The 15,993-nt window shown below is 43.7% G+C and overlaps 1 protein-coding gene and 1 long non-coding RNA gene across 8 annotated transcripts in view; one reads left to right on the top strand and one right to left on the bottom strand.

The window, feature by feature from the left end:
- The window catches only part of LRRC8C (leucine rich repeat containing 8 VRAC subunit C), a 111,569-nt gene that overhangs the window by 42,367 nt on the left and 53,209 nt on the right, over positions 1-15,993 (top strand). The window lies entirely within an intron of this gene.
- The window catches only part of LOC103350127 (uncharacterized), a 32,245-nt gene that overhangs the window by 1,679 nt on the left and 14,573 nt on the right, over positions 1-15,993 (bottom strand). Inside the window, exon 3 of one of the 3 annotated variants that reach the window (XR_011390589.1) lies at positions 677-14,167. The exons of the other annotated variants lie outside the window; for them this stretch is intronic. This is a non-coding gene — a long non-coding RNA (uncharacterized lncRNA). Of the gene's footprint in view, positions 1-676; positions 14,168-15,993 lie in introns of those variants that run through there. 3 annotated transcript variants of the gene reach the window in all.

Here is a 15,993-nt window from a genome sequence, read left to right as displayed (position 1 = left end):
CCCGACCGGGACTAGAACCCGGTGTGCCGGCACCACAAGGAGGAGGATTAGCCTAGTGAGCCGCGGCGCCGGCCAACTTATATATCATTATATTTCATTTTGAGTCATAAACCATAAAATATTTATTATAAATATGTGTGTACATTATGCTAAAAATGGACACATCAGCTTTTAGATGGAGATTTTGTCCTTTAAATTCATTAACATTATTAAGCCCCTGACTCAGAATCTATAGAGTTAAAAGGTGAAGCCTCTTTTAAAGCCAAAGTTAGGAGCCACTGCCAGTGCAAACAGCAAACACATTTTTTAAAATCCCTATGTATTATATCCTTAGTAGTGTACATTTGTTGTGAATATCTGATATCTGTGATATTATAATGTAAGTTAGGATATTTTATGTGTTGTCACTTACAGTTTTTAAGAAACACTTGGAAAGCACCTATTCTTGTTAACTAATCCTAAAATCAAGAAGGACTTCATTTCACTTTTCTATTCTGTTATTTCTGTTGTCCATGGAACTTTATGGTTGGTGACTTAGGAGAACAGGCTCTAAAAGTGTATTATCTGGGTGTATTCACGCCCTGTACTGTGTAACCCCAGGGAGGACATTTAACCTGCGTAAGTCCCAATTTCTTCCAGAAGGTCACTTTGTAGTATTCACAGCCTAGGGATATATGGGGGGGGGTTAAAGAAGACCAGTGGAGTGCCTTTCACCTTAGCTCATGTTGTGGGGTTTATAAATACAGAGAGCTTTGCTAACTAAGATCAATACTCACTGTTACTCTAAAATAAAAACAGTTATCAACTAAACATGGACCCCAGTGGAACTGCATTTGTACCATTGAGAGCCTCATCTATATTCAGCAAGGTTCCTGAATCACTGCTACCCATGGAGCTGTGTGTCATGGAAAACTGTTACTGCTCACACAACTAGGTCAGGCACTGGGAGTGCCAATGAGAACCTGATTTCTGGCCTGACAGAGTTTGCAGTGTGGGAGGGGAGATAGAGGGGGATATAAATAACCCAGGAGTGAAGCAGTGAGCTGAGCAGGTAGGAGTGTCGCTCTTGGACTGCAGATGAAAATATCCAGCCACAGGCTTCCAAAATAGGACTCTGCCCTTGTGGTCTGAGACCCCTCCAAATATGATCCCAGTGGCACAATCCACCTGAGGGAGGGTGGGCCACGCTGGGGAGCTTGTCAGTCCTGACAGGTTGACCTGGGAAGAGGGGGTGTGCAGGTAAATAGTAGCTAAAGGTAGTACAGTATTAAAGTAGAAAGTCATTAAGTGTTGAAATCATTTTGAGTGAGAAGGTTCTGTGTTGTAGGCTCAGATAAAGCTCTGGCTTCTGCCTGGGACCTCATTTGGGGCGTAGCTTTTTCTTTTTATTGCAACAGGAAACCTGTTTCTATGGGTACAAGTCTCGGCCTCAGCAGCATGTTGGAATCACCCGAGAAGGACCTTTATGCATCTGTGCCTGGGTCCCACCCCATGGATTCTGATCAGTTGTACCCAACAGCAAGGTTTTCAAGTTGTCTAGGATGCTATCATGGCACAGCCAAGGTTGAGAGCCACTCCTCTACCTATGCTGGGATTTATTCGCCCCAGATGTTCTCTAATAAATTCCAGCAGACCAACTCTGACCAGATTCTATCAACAGGTTTTCCAATCAGAGTTCCTAATTTAATATTGGCCCACATGTTCTCCCTTTGGAAACACATGGCCCTTTCGGGTTTCAGGAAGTAATGTTGGCTGTTAGAGAAATCCTATCTTTGGCTTTCTTGTCCTGCAGTCTGCTTCCAGAGAGCAAGGCTCACCATGCAGATGTGGTCTGCTATTCTTTCCTCTCCTTGGCGTGACCAAGCCACAGGCTTTGTTCTGGAACCTTTTCTTGAGTCATTTAGCAATAGGTCTCCCGTAGGTATCTCAGGCAGCAATGCTAAGCTTGCTTTGTGTAAAGGTGGAACCTTTCTATTTGGTCCTTCAGTTTTTCCTCGTCCTGCTAGGCTCTCAGCACAGCTTGTCTCAATTTACGTAATGTTTCTCCATAGCTTTATTTCTGCTGCTTTACTCTTTCATTCAACAAATATCTACTGGATGACAAAAGTTTCCAAATCGGGCAAAAATTCCTGCCCCTGTGGGACTTACATTCAAGAGGCAGAAGTCAGAAAAGGAAATACATAAATAACTAAAGTCCACATAATATGTTCAAAGGTGTTAAGTGCTTATGGAGAAAAATAAGGGAGAAAGAGTCCAGAGGAGCAGAAATGGAATATAATATTAAATTGACTCTCCATGTTATACAAACAAGGGGTGATGATGGCTTAGACAGGGGTGGTAGTGACAGAGATGGAAAAAAAAAAAAAAAGAAGAAAAGAAAACCAGTAGAAATCCTGACGACTTTAAGGCCTGAAGAAGGCATAGGAAGGAGCCATACAGATACCATGAAGAGAGTTCCAGGTAGAATGACAGCAAATGCAAAGAGCCTGAGCCAGTATTGAATTTGGATGTTCAAGGAACTGCTTGAAGGAACAGTGTGGATGGAGCAAAGTAAGTGTACAAGAGAGGCAACTGGGGCCGGTGCTGTGGCTCACTTGGTTAATCCTCCGCCTGCGGTGCTGGCATCCCATATGGGCACCGAGTTCTAGTCCTGGTTGCTCCTCTTCCAGTCCAGCTCTCTGCTGTGGCCCGGGAAGGCAGTGGAGGATGGCCCAAGTGCTTGGGCCTCTGCACCCACATGGGAGACCAGGAGGAAGCACCTGGCTCCTGGATTCGGATCCGCGCAGCGCTGGCCGTGGCGGCCATTTGGGGAGTGAAGCAACGGAAGGAAGACCTTTCTCTCTGTCTCTCCCTCTCACTGTCTAACTCTATCTGTCAAATAAATTAAAAAAGAGAGAGAGAGAGAAACAGACAGGGATGGGATGGGAGTGCGATTGCGTAGGGCTTTATAGCATTTTGGCTTTTTTCTCTGAGAATTATTAGAGCATTTTGAGCAGAAGAGAAATTGTGTATTTTACGAGGATCATTCTAGATGTTCAGTTAAGAGTAACCTATCAGGGTCAATGATAGAAGCAGGGAGATCAATTAGGAAGCTGTCTTCATAATCTGGTCAAAAGATGGTGGCTTGGACCAGGGAAATGGCAGAGGTCGGTCTGAAATGTTGGGAATCTGGATTTAGTTCTGAAGGTGGAATTTGTTACCCTTAAATAAATGTTCATCTAAAATTTTCCACAGTCCTCTAAAAAACCAATCAGAGTCCTAACTCTAGTAAGGGAGGTGAATAATGCTAGTTACAGCAAAAGGCAAACTCTGGCTCTTGAATACCACAAGCTCAGCACTGTATGTTTTTAAGAACTTTATTACTGATTTGTTCCATTACTGATCCTCATAACTTCCCGGTCCTTCCACACCCATCTTGTGGTGCTTGTGCCTTACTGATCATTTGTCACTGGGTGATTTGACCCAGACTGTCAGTGCTGTCTGCTACATGACTGCTCCTTCACGAACACCTGCACTTTCCTTCTCGGAGTCTTCACCTGATCCATGGTGGGACCCCAGAAGGTGGCAGAAGTGGACAATGGGAGCAGAGGAAAGAATGTGACACTACTAATTCTATTGTAAGGAGCCCATGTTTCACAAGTATATCAGGCAGGAACCCCTCTTGTCCAACTCCTCTCCTTTCCTCCTTCTCCTAACTCCCTGAATAAGACAAAAATAGAGGGCCGGCGCCATAGCTCACTTGGTTAATCCTCCACCTGCGGCACCGGCATCCCATATGGGCGCCAGGTTCTAGTCCCGGTTGCTCCTCTTCCAGTCCAGCTCTCTGCTGTGGCCCAGGAAGGCAGTGGAGGATGTGCTTGGGCCCTGCACCCACATGGGAGACCAGGAGGAAGCACCTGGCTCTTGGCTTTGGATCAACGCAGCACTGGCCGTAGCGGTCATTTGGGGGGTGAACCAACAGAAGGAAGACCTTTCTCTCTCTCTCACTGTCTATAACTCTACCTGTCAAATAAAAAAAAAAGACAAAATAGAAGACTTCCCATTTGCACTTCCACACGGGTCTCTTAGGTGGCCTCTTAAGACTTCTTTGCTCGCCCTTTGCCCCTAAGCAGCATGCAGGTACCCTGAGAAATGCGGAAGAAATTTGGTGTTTCTCTCCCACAGAATGAGTTCACTCTTACTCTAAATTCTGCTCTTCATGTAAAGATTGCAGTTATTCATTTTTACAGCTGGAAGAATTTCAGAGTCAGTATATACTCAATTTTCATTCCAGCACTCAGCAATTATTGATCAAGTAGTTTTTTATGTGCCAAGCACTGTTCTAGTCACTAGGAGATAGGAATGAACACAAATAAAGCCCTGATTCTTTTTTTAAAAATTATTTATCTTATTTATTTGAAAGGCAGAGTTACAGAGAGAGACAGGGAGAGACAGAGAGAGAGAGAGGTCTTCCATCAGCTGGTTCATTCTCCAGATGTCCACAGCAGCCGGAGTTAGGCCCATCTGAAGCCAGGAGCCAGGAGCTTCTTCCAGATCTCCCACATGGGTACAGGGGCCCAAGCACTTGGGCCACCTTTTACTGCTTTCCTAAGCCATTAGCAGGGAGTTGGATAGGAAATGGAGCAGCTGGTACCTATATGGGATACTGGCACGGCTGACAGGAGCTTAACCCGCTATGCCACAATGCTGGGCCCAAAGTCCTGATTCTTAGGGAACTTAATTTATAAATCAGGAGACAGACAGATACACAAGTGAACACATATAGAATGTGTCTGATAAAGTTAATGCTACTGGGTAAAGCAACTGGAAGGATGAGAAAGAGCATGCTGGGGGTATGCCTCTGCTGGTGAGTTGTTAGTAATATTTCCCAGAGAGAGACCAGAGGAGGCATTTCTGAAGCGACATTAGAGACCAGAAGGAAGTGAGAGAGCAACATCCCTGCCCATACCATGGCAAATGCTCCTTGCTGCAGGATGTCCTTAGTTCTCTCTTTTCTCTGTGCTCCGTAAGTGGTTCCATTCTGTGGCCTTAATCACTGTCAGCATTCCAATGACTCCAAAATCTGTATCTCTAGCCCAGAGCTTTGCTAACCGTAGTCTAATATATGCAGTTGTCTGTGGAGTCCTTCCTCCTGGACGTCTGATGGATGTGACCGACTTAACTCATCCTTCGCCAAAGTCCTCATTCCTCCCGCTCCCCAAACCTGCTCTCGTGCACCCTTTAATCAGGGGCAACTCCATCTTCTGGATTTCTAGGGTGGACGTTTGGGAAGGATGCCGGTATCCAGCATGAGAGCACCTGCAGCTCAGGCTGTCATGAAATCACACCACAAATCATATTCCCCTGACAGAGCTCAAACGTCAGAGTGGTCCACTTGAGCAGAACTAAGGCTGAGTCCCTATGGTTTGGAAAGAGACTTGACATACCCATGGGACTCTTCTACTTAAAGTTCGGCTAAAGTATTTTCTATATCCTGCTTCTGGAAACATTGTGGGTTCCGGATGGGGATGCCAGGAATGCAGAGTCATAATAAAACAAAAACCTAAAAGCACTGAACATTTGAACAAGTCATAGAAAAATGAATCTTCTTTATGGCATCTCTGCAGTAAAGCAAAACACTTGGCTGGAACATCAGACGAGAGAGATGTGGATAATTTTCTAGGGGCCGGCCTGGCTAATACTTGCAATTGAGTATCTTGACCAAATTAATTTGAATAAGAACAATGAAAAGGAAATAAGTAGTCACTCTCTTTCTGTTTGAATTTGGAATAAGTTTCCCAGTATTCAAGTTCTCAGTACAGAAGGTTCTTGCTGTTTGGCTGCACTGAGTTCCTGGAAACCACTTGCAGATGACCCAGAGGAGACTGGAACTGTGCAATATTTGGGAACTGCACACTCCACCCAAGGATTTAGCATCAAATGAAAAACAGGTATAACTACCCAGAGTCATATCAAAGTGCTTCTGTGGCTCTGGTAAACTTCCATTTTTCTAGCTCAATAGAAGGATGAGTTCCATTTAAATGTCTCCTTTATGGTCAGAAGGGTGAATCCTTTACCACCTCTACAAAGATCTGTTCTCAAGCTAGATTTCTTGCTCAGTTTCAGATAGTACACTAGAATGTTCAGGTTGCAAATATTATTGCCCTGTATACAGCCCTTAGATAGATAACTTCCTAAATACGTGCTATTGCCAATACATGCCAGCTCTGAATTTCCCATAAAGGAGATGATTAGAAACCAACCAGTTTTCCTTGTGAAGTGGAATTAGCTTGGACATTGGAATCTGATGGACCCAGGCTAGAGTTTTTGCTATGCCATCCATAGGCTTTGTAGCCTTTGGGAAAATTATGTAATCTCTCTTTGCCTATTTCCTTTTCTGTAGAGCAGAGATACACCTTCCTGATGGATTTAATATGGAGATTCCACAAGTAACATTTTATGTTGTTTCAATGCCTAGCAATTAGCAAGACCAATGGCATTAAATATCTGTTGTTATACTTCTCCTTGCCCATTTAACACAATTGATTCTTTCAAAGTTTATTCCTTCAGTTGTTATAAAGAAATTAATTTTTTGTGTGTTATCCCAAGCTACAATAGTAGGCTCTAAACACCAAGAAATTCTTATTCTTTTTTAAAGATTTATTCTTTTTTTTTCTTATTTGAGACAGAACTCATTCATTGGTTAACTCCCCAAGTATTTGCAAATGCTGGGGCTGGACTGGGCTGAAGCCAGGAGCTAGGAACTTAATCAGCGTCTTCCACCTAGGTGGTAGGAACTTAACTACCCTTGAACTATCACATGCTGTCCTCTAGCATATACATTAGCAGAAAGATGGAATCAGAGTGGAGTCAGGACTTGAGAAAGGGACTCTGATATGGGTGGTGGGCAACCCAACTGGCAGCTTAATCACTAGGTCAAATGCCCACCCCAAGAAATTTTAATCTTAATAGTGAACGCTCCTATTCAAAGTAACTAAGATCTGGAAACACACTAAATGCTCATTGGCAGGTGAGCGGGAAAAGAAAAGGTAGTATTTACCTCCAGCGGACTATTCTTCAGCCTTTAGAAATAAGGAAATTCTGCAATGTGTGGTGACATGGCTGAACCAAAGGGAATTAAGCTAAATGAAATATACCAGTTACAGATAGACAAATAGGCATGATTCCACTTACATTCCACTTACATATTATATCAAATATCTAAAATGGTCAAATTCATAAAATTGAAGAGTGAATTGGTGGTTGCTAGGTGGAAGAGAAAAATGGGGAATATCTAATGAATAGGTGCAATGAGCTTATCTCTGGATAAGCTCCAGAGGCACTAAATAACATTATACCTGGGGTCAGTGCTGTGGCATAGCAGGTAAAGCCACCACCTGCAGTGCCGGCATCCCATACGGGCACCAGTTCGAATCCCAGCTGCTATACTTCTGATCTAGCTCTCTGCTATGGCCTGGGAAAACAGTGGAAGATGGCCCAAGACCTTGGGCCCTGCACCTGCATGAAGACCTGGAAGAAGCTCCTGGCTCCTGGCTTCAGATTGGCACAGCTCCAGCTGTTACGGCCATCTGGGGAGTGAACCAGCCAATGGAAGAGTTTTCTCTCTGTCTCTGCCTCTGCCTCTCTGTGGCTCTTTCAAAAAATAAATCTTTAAAAAAAAAAAAGTAAAAACTGTAGGGTAGAACTTTGGTTAAGCTTTCTTACCACAAAGAAAATTTGAAGAAATGGTAAATTCTCCATCACACTTAACAAATATGTCATTCTGTTGATAATGTTGGCAGTTGTCATATATTGAGTGCACTTTTGCCTAGAACTACAATTAGGGTTTGCTGCAATTATCTCTGATACCCTTTCCAACAACACTGTGGAGAAAGATACTGTCCTTTCCTCCATGTTAAAGATGAAGGAACGGAAAGAAGAAGGAACCTGCTCGTGGTCCCCTGGCATCCAAGTGGTAGAGCCAGGATTCAGACTCAGACACTCAACTCAGTGCCGTGTTCCCGCCCACCATGACTTGATAGCATTGCTTTCATACTGTGTGTCTGTGTGAGCACAGTTGTTCTCAAGAAGAACCACTCCCAAATAGATACGTATCTCCCCCCAAAAAATGGAGTGCTAGGATAGAAAATGTAACCTAGGGGGATGTTTCTGTTTCTTGTGTCTGCTTTTTCCTTGGCCTTTTCCTAATAAAACCAGAGCTTTAGAATGAATGGAGAGTCTGTGCCTTTCGTGTGAAAATGAGTGGGTGGAAATAATATGCGTACCTAACAGAGAACTTTAAAACTTTTTAAAGAGCATATATTACTGAGGGAAGTCTCGTTTGATCCCTGCAGTCCCTTTGGCATCCCCCCTGGTTAATTCTCTGCGTTGAAGAAAAGGGGCAGAATATTTATTAGTTCAGTTTAATCCTTATTTCCATGCTTCCACTCCCTTGGCTCTTTTCTGAATTTAATCTGTTTACATCTTTTTTGCATGTTGCTATGGTAAAGCTCATTCTGTGTTGTGAGAGATCTTATTGCTGAAGAAGGCTTTTTTAATGTTAAACCCCGCATTTTCATTCCCACATTTTACCTTGGTGTTACTAGGGCAACCTAAATAATTTCATTTTCTCTTTGAAGTTGATGCCCTTAAGGCTGTTATGCCCCCTTGCTGACTCATTTATGTCCTTACAGGTTTTTCTCTGGTTTAATTCTTGCAGCTACTTTGCTTGCACAGTTGTTTTCTACTTTTCTTTGTCATCATAATGCACTGCTCAGGTAGTGCCTAGGTATTTGGTGATATTACAAAACCTACTGATGACTAGAAAATAGCTGTGAACCTTCTCACCAGAAAAATAGGAGCTTAAGACATACTGGAGGAGACGGGCCCTGTGGCGCTGTGGGTTAAGCCTTAGCCAATAGCACTGGTATCCCTTATGGCATTGATTTGAGACCCAGCTGCTGCATTTCCTATCCGGCTCCCTGCTAATATGCCTGGGAAGGCAGCAGAAGATGGCCCAAGTCTTGAAGATCTGGAAGGAGCTCCTGGCTCCTCGCTTCTGGCCTCTGATCTGCCAAGCTCCGGCCATTGGCCGCCATTTAGGGAGTAAACGAGTGGATGGAAGCGCTCCCTCTTTCTTCTCTCTGTAAATTTTCCCTTTCAAATAAGTAAATAAATCTTTTTAAAAAAGAAATAATGGAGGAAGATATTGAATATATAAAAGCTTATTCAAGGCCGGCGCCGCGGCTCAATAGGCTAATCCTCCGCCTAGCGGCGCCTGCACACCAGGTTCTAGTCCTGGTCGGGGCGCCGGATTCTGTCCCGGTTGCCCCTCTTCCAGGCCAGCTCTCTGCTGTGGCCAGGGAGTGCAGTGGAGGATGGCCCAGGTGCTTGGGCCCTGCACCCCATGGGAGACCAGGAGAAGCACCTGGCTCCTGGCTCCTGCCATCGGATCAGCGCGGTGCGCCGGCCGCTGCGCGCCGGCCGCGGCGGCCATTGGAGGGTGAACCAACGGCAAAAGGAAGACCTTTCTCTCTGTCTCTGTCTCTCACTGTCCACTCTGCCTGTCAAAAAAAAAAAAAAAAAAAAAAAGCTTATTCAAGTACCTCTTATGAAAAAACTGTTTGGTTCTTGGGTTCTGAATGGCGAATTGCAAGAATTTATATTGGATTTATCAAGAACGTATGTGTGAATCTATTCCATGTCTAATTTCAGATTGTGAAAATTAAGGTGCCTTTTTATTTCAATTTCCGCTCTTCATCCCAGGGCGATCTCCTGTTTAGTTTTGTACCCTGCCCCTCTCTGGCAGATGTCTTTGTGGGCCACATGCAAGAATGAGTTCCCTGGTTGGCATGCAGGTTTCCCAGCACATGTCTGACTTGCTTCAACCCTTTGAGTTTGAGTCAGTATAAAGAGCTGGGGAGCAAAGAAAAGGGATAACACGTTTCTGAGTCTCCTTGTTTATAGGTCTGTTGCACGCATATTGTATTAGAACTTCTTGTTCATCTTTTATCCCCAGTGCCTGGCACTTTATAGGTGAGAAATGTTGAATGAGACCTGGAGGAAGGAAGGATAGAGAGGAGGAGGAGGAGGAAGGAATAAAGGGAAGGGCAAAGGGCATATCAAAGGGAGAGAGGAAGAAAAAGAGAAAAGTAAAAACCCAGACCAAAGGAGACTGCCCTCTGACCAAAGGCTGACTCTGCTGTGTGTCTCTGCAAGGGAATTACAGGTGGATTTTGAATGGGAGTGACTTCATGGCACACTGGTTCAGGTTTGGACAGGTGCAAGGAAAAAAGTATTCTTTGGCCATCCTGTTGCCATTGTGTTGAGTCTCAGGAAATTGTTGAGCAGTGCCCTCATTGATGATGACTGCTCTATGAGACACTAAAACAATGATTACTCTTTGTGATGAGAATTTTTTGAACCTGTTACCAAATATGGTCTACATAGTCATTTTTGGCATTTGGCATTTATGGCATTTTGGCATTTATGGCATTTTTACACTGAATCAGAGTTAAGGCATCAGGTGGAGGGTGACCCAGTATAGGTCAGGACCAATTCACATATTCTGAAGGGCAGTTAGCTTCACTTAACATCCAGGTGCAAGGTGAAGCTGCTAAGCTCTGTTTCCATAGAAATGATGGTTTGGATAGATTTTCACATATTCCTTAGAAAGAGACTCTTGGTAAGTGAGTCTTGGTGACTTTTTGCCAGTTTTGTCTAAGAATCTATAATTTGTTACCTGCCTTATCTGGGGGTGTCTAGACCAGCCTGGGCTACCTCGAGCCTATGTCTCTAGAAATAGAAAATGTCAGGGTCCAACCTCCTTCAAAAACAGAAACAAAACACTTATAATGAATCATAGAGAGCGTTTTTTAAAGAATTATTTATTTGAAAGTCAGACACAGAAAGCAGAGATAGAGAGAGACCGACAGAGGTGGGGGGGAGGGGGGAGAGATCCTCCATCCCTTGGCTCACTCCCCAAAGGGACACAAAGGCCAGGGTCAGGCCAGGCCAAAACCAGGAGCCAGGAACCTCCTCCAGGTCTCTCACATGGGAGCAGGAGCCCAAGAACCTGGGCCATCTTCTGCCACCCACCAGGGGCACCAACAAGGAGCTAGATTCGAAGCAGAATAGCAGGGACCTGGACCGGCACCCACATTGGACATTGGCTCGGCAGAGGGTGGCCTAACCCACTGTGCCACAGCACCAGCCCCCATCTTGAGAAGAAAACGCATCACAGTGCAGACCTTTCACTGCATCTGGAGTCGTCTCCTGGCCCTGGCCCTGGCCTTGCTAACCGTCACCGCGTACACATCACATTTCCCTGTACCGTTACTTCCTGAACCTTCAATAGCTCAGGCACCTCTGGATGTCCTGAGTCTCTGAAATTTGTCCTTGGTTGTATATAATCGTTTACCATCCATCTACCCACCATAATGCAAGCTTCATATAAAGGTTATGTCTTTCTTACTCATTGCTTTTATGTACAAGCCCAACACCTTGTGCATAAAATCTATTCTGATACTTGTAGAGAAATGAATAAAGCTGCCAGGCACTGTGGTAGGAGCTAGGGACATAAAGCTTTTTCAAGACAATTCATCTGTCCTTGAGAAACTGTACTCAGGGAGTAGCCACCTGTACTGATGACCTCTTCCTCCCTCAGTCTTCAAAAAGGGAAAGGCCAAGGGCGAATCTGATTCTATGGCTTTCTCCACCCCATTTCCACGAATTCTTCTTTCCCACAAGAATGCCAAGACTGACCTTGCTTGCAGCCAAGGGCATTGAATAAAAGTGAACCAACTTATATGTTCATTTCCTGATGCGTGGACCCTTTAGTTGCAGAAAGAATTTTAATTTATGTCTGTGTAGCTATTTCTTAGATCCCTAAAACATTGGCCTGTGTTAACTTGGGTCATCTGGAAAGAGGAACAGAACAAATAAAAACAAACATCCCCACAGTTGTTCCATAAACCCTGTCCCTAAACCGGTTCCCTTGGCCCTAAGCCAATTTTCCATCATCCAAAAGATCGTCCATTTCATTCCCAAATTCCTCATCAGAGCTTCCCAAGGTCTCTCATCTTTGAGGTAAGTTTAAAATAAGTTTTTTTTTTTCTTTTTGTTGCCTTACTTTTTTTCTACTACACCTCAGGTTTTAATTGAATTCCTGTGATATTTCTATGTAACTTTTCATATTTTAGTACTGGGATTGATGTATTTAAATCTACAATGTGACAACTCCAGAGCTGGTTTGACCGCTTCCAAGTGCCCCCAGTTCACCCTTTCATACCACTGATGAGGCGGCTGAACAAAATCCATCCCGAAATCAACTCTAGATGTCACCATGGAAGCTGGTGTATTTCTAGGCTTCCATATCTTGTTTTCTGGGTCTTTCAGTCATCTTTAAAAATACATTTGGCAAGGCTGTAGGTATTTTTGAGTTGGTTTTCTCAGGAATACCTCATCCAGCCCCAAGTCAGCTTCCTTTCTAATAATAGCAACTGCGTGTATTCCATTTTAAAATACTATACAGTTTGTCTATAAAGATGGTGCTGCTTTGCATCTTATTCCAGGTGAGTTGATGGTTATTTTCCTTTTTTTAATGAATTTTTTTAAAGATTTATTTATCTATTTATTTGAAAGTCAGAGCCACACAGAAAGAGAAGGAGAGGCAGAGAGTGAGAGGTTTTCCATCGCTGGTTTACTCCCCAATTGGCCGCAACAGCCGGAGCTGTGCCCATCCAAAGCCCGGAGCCAGGAGCCTCTTCCTGGTCTCCCAGGAGGGTACAGGGGCCCGAGGACCCAGGCCATCTTCCACTGGTTTCCCAGGCCACAAGAGAGCTGGATCGGAAGTGGAGCAGCCAGGACTTGAACCAGAGCCCATATGGGATGCTGGTGCTGCAGGTGATGGCTTTACCTGCTACGCCACAGTGCCAGCCCCAGGTTATTTTCCTTTTGCTGACAAAGGATTCAAAATAATGTATCTGATATCTTGTACTTAGACTTTTCTTGTAACTTTATTTTTAATGGGTTCTTCATTTATTCAATCAATTAATATATGAGCACCTGTTATGTGCCAAACACTGTTTAGCAGTTGGGACAACAGTGATGAACAAGGCAGACATTATTACTGCCCTTATGGAGCTTATAGTCTAGGGGGAGACCCACATGAACCTAAGAACACAAATGGACAGAACACGGTGTCTATGACAGGGGCCATCGTGATGTGAGAGCCACATCCACAGTGCTGGGAGAGCTTAAACTTCCGGGTTTGACTTCGGGAGCTCAGAGACAGCTTCCCTGAGCAACTGGTGCTGGAGCCTTGATCTCCAGTATGCACAAGAATTTGCAGAGCAAGGAGGGAGAGGGGCTGGAATAACATTCCAGTTCTACAGTTAGTGTCATAAGGCCCAGCTGCTAGCTATCATTTGTCTTTTTTTGTAGTGACTTTTTAGGAGCCATTTAGATCATTTAACCTTTCCCATCATGTCATGTCTCTCACTTAGTTTCACATTTCTTTTTGAGAGGGGAATTACTTTTTTTATCTGTCAAAATTTAAGAACATATTCATCTTCAGAAACATGTATTTTAATTAAGTGACTTGTATTGTTCAAGAATTTTTTTCATATACCTTGTTGGCACAGTCTAGACTGGGGAGTGTCCGGAAGCCTTTCCCCATATCCTCCTGGAGCCTTCAAATAAAGAAATCTTTCATGCCCTCCATCAATGGGTAGGATGTGTGGCTCTGGGAGTATTGGATGTCTTCGTATTAGACTTCATTTAACTTTGTTGTGAGAAAACATAACTAGGGAGAGGAAGCTCACATAATTTCTAACCTGGAAAAATGCCCACTAAATCAGTATGTGAAATTAGAGCCAAAGCTAGCTAATGTTTTTCTTGTGGGCACAAAGATCTACCTTAAATGATTATTGACGGGATGGATGAAACCGTGTCAGTTTTAATACTCTGGCAGTGCAGGTTGCATAGTCGTGATTTCCTCCTGCAGAGCTGGTTTTTTCCAGAGGCTGAGGACCTGAACATCTTCCTTCCATCACAGATTTTGCTGAGCACACCCGCCAGGAAAGACAGCTCAAGAGCTGGCATGAGATTGAGAGCAGCCTTCTAGAATGTCCCAAAGAGAATTCTTCAGCAGCCAGTGTTTTTGCTACTATCAAACCTCCCATGGCACCTGAAATTGTAAATGGTAGATTCTCATAAAGATTAATTTTCTAACAGAAGAAGGGGGCAGGCATGTGGCCTACTGGGTAATCTGCCCGTTGGGACACCCAGGTACCAGATTGGAGTACCTGCATTCGATGCCTGCCTCCGCCTCCTGATTCCAGCTTCCTGTTAATGCTGACCCTAGGAGGCAGTGGTAATGCTTCTGGTAATTGAATCCCTGTCACGCATGTAAGAGCGCTGGACTGAGTCCCTGGCTCCTAGCTCCAGCCTTGGCCATTGTAGGTATTCAGAGAGTGAACCACCATATGGAAGCACAGCACATTCTCTCACTCTTGCTCTCATTCTCACTGTCTTGCTGTCTTCCAAATAACTAAATTAAAAATAAATAAATTGGAAGATAAAAATTATCACAGTCTAATTCTATTAAACTTTCATTCTCAACTTTAAATATCTCTCATTTTCTGAACAGTGCTGCTTTGTTTCCTACTTGCTGTATTTAACATAGCTGGAAAATTTTAATTTTACCACTATTTAATTAAAAAAAACCCACATTGGAAAGTTTTTGACAAAACATTGCTGGTGCTTCCCTGTCATGCTTTTGGATGACTGGTACTTACCAGTCTACCAATGATGTTCATGAAAAGGTTTCTGGAAAACACTCTCAACTCCCTGTCAGAACAGAAAAAAACGATATTCCTCCTATAGAATCATTAAGAATTTAACTCAACAATTTATTGGGCATTTTTGGGCCTTGGGGAAAAGAATTTATGAAATAAAGAATACCCCTTGCCTTTTCAGATTATTCTAAACTGCAGAAAGTAATAGGCAAGAAACTTTAGTTTTAATGGGCAGATGTCTCCTTGTCTTCTCCTTCCTCTCCTTGCTGTCGTTTGACCAGTGTAGCATTCCACGGAGCTGACCTGGCCAGCACTTTTGTTTTGTCTGGATTTTCTGGCCTGCACAGGATGTTCACTGTGTGTCTGCTGCTTAGAATTCTTGTGCCCTCTTTACTTAAGCTGCAAAATTGTATTGGAGATAAATCTCAGTTTCCTTCTGTCCACTGAAGAAAGAGATAAATGGTCTTCAGAACAATCATTAAAGATTTACTCAGCTGAACCCCAGATTTCATTGTTGAATGTTAAGTCTGATAAGAGGGGGGCCCGACATTGTGGTTTTACTGGTAAAGCCACCACCTGCAATACCAGCATCCCATAGGGTGCCGGTTTGAGACCCAACTGCTCCACTTCCAATCCAGCTCCTTTCTAATGTGCCTGGGAAATCAGAAAATAGCCCAAATAGTTGGGTCCCTGCAACCATATGGGAGACCCAGAAGAAGCTCCTGGCTTCTGCCCGGCCCAGCCCTGGCCATTACAGCTATCTGGGGAATGAACCAGCAGATGGAAGATCTCTCTCTGTGTGACTGACTTTCAAATAAGTAGATAAATCTTTTAAAAATAAATAAATAAAGACTGATAAGATGAACTGAAACCTTGTCCAAACTATGGTCAGTGACATTGAGAGTTTGAGGGAAAGCCCACAGCCTTTTAAAGGATTGGAATCCTATGGGGTGGGGTAGGGGTGGGAGTATGCATACCCTGCCTCCTGAAGGAGATAGAAATAAAGGAGATAGAATGAAGAGGCAACTAGGAAGCCAGCAGGACCAGAGAGCAGAGGTATATTCAACACAACAGAAAAGAGGAATAGGGTGACTAATATCTGATAGTCTTCTATTGTCAGCTTTTTAAAAACTGTTCGATGACAGCTTAGCCTCATTTCAAAAAACAATTTCTGAATTTAAATGCACTTAAAATGTGCCAAGTAAGCATAAGATTA

This window comes from Oryctolagus cuniculus, chromosome 7 (assembly GCF_964237555.1).
Source record: "Oryctolagus cuniculus chromosome 7, mOryCun1.1, whole genome shotgun sequence".
NCBI classification, from domain to species: Eukaryota; Metazoa; Chordata; class Mammalia; order Lagomorpha; family Leporidae; genus Oryctolagus; species Oryctolagus cuniculus.
The sequence above is the reverse complement of the archived record's forward strand: the minus strand, read 5'-3'. Positions and strand labels throughout refer to the sequence as shown.